Consider the following 3,380-nt stretch of genomic DNA (forward strand, 5'->3'; position numbering starts at 1 on the left):
ATATATATATATATATATATACACATACATATATATATATATCGTTGTTTGTTTTTGAATGATAGATAGTTATTGTAGGTTGGTTTTGTTATTGTTGTTATATATGTAGGCAGAAATATGTTAATGAATACAAGTATTTGGTACAGTGGTTCCAAGTGCATACTGACAGAAATAGAATCTAAATGCTTTGTTATTAATTATTGACTCACATAGCAACACACGCACACATTTTTTATACATGTTTGTATATCAGAGATGTACTGTTTAAAACACGGCTATAGCTTCTTTGTATATCATACCAATGGTTTAAGGCAGCGAGCTGGCAGAATGGTTAGCAGACTGGGCAAATTGCTTAGCGGCATTTAGTCCTTCTGTATGTTCTGAGTTGAAATTCTGCTAAGATCGATTTTGCCTTTCCTCCATTCGGAGTTGATAAAATAAGTATCAGTTGGGCACTATGGTCGATCTGATGACGTAATCAACTTAACCTCTCTCCTGAGGATGTTGGCCTTGTGCTAAAAATTGAAACCAATATTATACTAATGTTTTTTTTTTTAATGTTTATTATTTTTTTTTTTTTCAGTATTTCAGAATTAATTGTGAATAAATTAAGTGCTAAGTGTTGCAATGCAACATTATATCAAACGCTAATCAGATGGCTGGTGAATAAAACTCTCTGATAAAATGAATCTGTGCGATGCATTTTTCAAACTCATGTTAGTGTTCATTGTCTCAAATATCATTACATATCATATTGTAAAAAACGAATGTCCAATGATGAACCCAGTTTTAACAATACATATTGTTAAACGCTATTATGTTCTCTCTATATTTCACACCTTACTTTTATATGCACATGTATATCACAGACATGCAGTTACTTAAGATTGTAAATGTTTTTATCATTACAGAATGTCCGGGATAAATTTGGCAGTCTCTCTTTTACTTATTTCAGTCATTTGACTGCGGCATTGCTGGAGCACCGCCTTTAGTCGACTTATTCTTTGTAAGCCTAGTACTTATTCTATCGGTCTGTTTTGCTGAACCGCTAAGTTACGGGGCGGTAAACACACTGACATCGGTTTTCAAGGGATGGTGGTGGGAAAAGCACAGAGACGCAAACATATATATATATAGATATATATATATATACGACGGGCTTCTTTCAGTTTCCGTCTACCAAATCCACTCACAAGGCGTTGGTCGGCCCGAGGCTATAGTAGAAGACACTTGCCCAAGGTGCCACGCAGTGGGACTGAACCCGGAACCATATGGTTGGTAAGCAAGCTACTTACCACACAGCCACTCCTGCGCCTGCATAAAAGGAAAAGAAAACATATTTAAAAATCAAATATACATGAACCAGATAATGGCTGGGAGATGATAACTCAAAGTAGCCGCCCCCAGCTTCCACTACGGCCTCAAAACGACTCCATAACTTGGCACTTGCGTTCCTCACCAATTTCTAGTAGGATCTTCGAAGATCTTGGTCAGCAGTTCGGTCATGGTGTTGCACGTAGAGCGGTTGGTGTCTTTCTTAACCGCACCCCACCGATAGTAATCCATGGGATTACAATCGGGGAAATTAAGGAAGCTAGAATTTGGGGCTGGTGAAGTCGTAGAAATTCTGCGATAACCACTTCTGACTCTTCTCTTAGGTATGACAAGGAACCGACTCCTCCTTTCACAAACTCGGCCTTCCAACAAAACCCTCTATGCCCAGGGTTTGACCACAGTCTGCAGCAGCTTCACATTGCTGTCTGAATAGATCTTAAATTCCCGTTGAAAGATATGGGGCAGCATGACGTCACCCTCACTGGTGAAACACCCAAAGACCATCATAGTTTGGAGGAACTTGGTTTCCATGATGTTCATGTCACGTTTTACAGCCTTTACAGTGTTCACAGACCATTGAGCCACAGCCACAATGTCGGCATCTTCACACCCGCCGCAAATAATTATGATTATTATCAGCTAATTTTTTTCTCAACTACAATTTTAATCTTTATGCATTCCAATGCCATTGATTGCTCAGCAATAGATCAAAATGTCCCTGGAAAAAAGGAGACATAAAGCCGTCAAATTTAGTCCGAATACCCAGTAAATATATTTTGGAAGAACTAGTGGTTAGTTGTTTACTTCTTTCTTGCGAGTTTGACTTTCACTTTCATCTTTCAGAGATTGCTAAAATATGAACGTATCAAGTAGTAAGTTCTATACATTTTACTCTTCCTTCCTCCTAATTTGTTCAATTAGGGTCAAAGTTGGAAACCAATTGGCAGATTGCGTCCTTAGGTATTTTATTTTTCAGTATTTTTCTTACACCAAACTAACAAATGTAGAATTTTGTATGTTTACTTAGCAATTCGCTTGCTTACATTACGACAAGCAATGGAAAGGTTACGTTATGCTCAGGAGACTCAACAAGGCGAATCGTGTCTGGATTCGTCCTCTGTTACTTACCAATGAAAATAATACTAGTCACCCCTAATATTTTTCTTTTCCTGCTTGCCTAAATATTTACTAGCTTTAATCACTTTAATGAAAAGCCATTGGCTCGAATACAGTTATTGATGAGGAGCAGTTATGAAAGAACCAGACGTGTTCTGCGATTCTATTTTTAGATGACTATTAATGTTGTGGATCGCACATCAGGTTATTGATGGCTTAAAGTTTCATTGCTCTTTACACACACACGCACACACACACACGCACACACACAAACACACACACACACACACACACACACACATCACATCACATGCACACATAAGCACACACATGCACATCCAATCTCACTCTCTTTTTCTCCCTTGATCTCTCTCGCAAAGAGGCAATAGAATTCCAGAACAGTTGCTCTTCGATGAAGTTTCCCATGGAGCATACACAAGAAAACCCATGCTGAGCTTCAAAAAGAGGACTGATCAAATGACTTTACGTTCACAAGAAATAATGAGAAAAAATGTGTTGTGAATGACAGAATAATGTGGAGGACAGTCGCCAATTGAGGCGAAAATATTATGGAACGTGTGGAAGCTGAAATTCTCGAGTACAAACATCAACAAAAAGAGAGAATCACTTCAAACAAGCAGCACTTCACTTATCTGTAGATTCAGTAGAAAGGATTCTGATTCAAAAATAGACAGGATCAGACACGAGCATTGCTCCTTAAAGTTGTAAGTTTCTTGCCGATCGTCTGTACACATAAAGGGCACAAATATATCTATCTATCTATCTATCTATCTATCTATCTATCTATCTATCTATCTATCTATCTATCTATCTATCTGTCTATCTATCTATCACTTTATCTTTCTCTCTCACTCTCTCTCGCACTCTCTCTCTTTCCCTCTCTCTCTCCCTCTCTATCTCTCTCTCCC

Source organism: Octopus bimaculoides, chromosome 2 (assembly GCF_001194135.2).
Source record: "Octopus bimaculoides isolate UCB-OBI-ISO-001 chromosome 2, ASM119413v2, whole genome shotgun sequence".
NCBI classification, from domain to species: domain Eukaryota; kingdom Metazoa; phylum Mollusca; class Cephalopoda; order Octopoda; family Octopodidae; genus Octopus; species Octopus bimaculoides.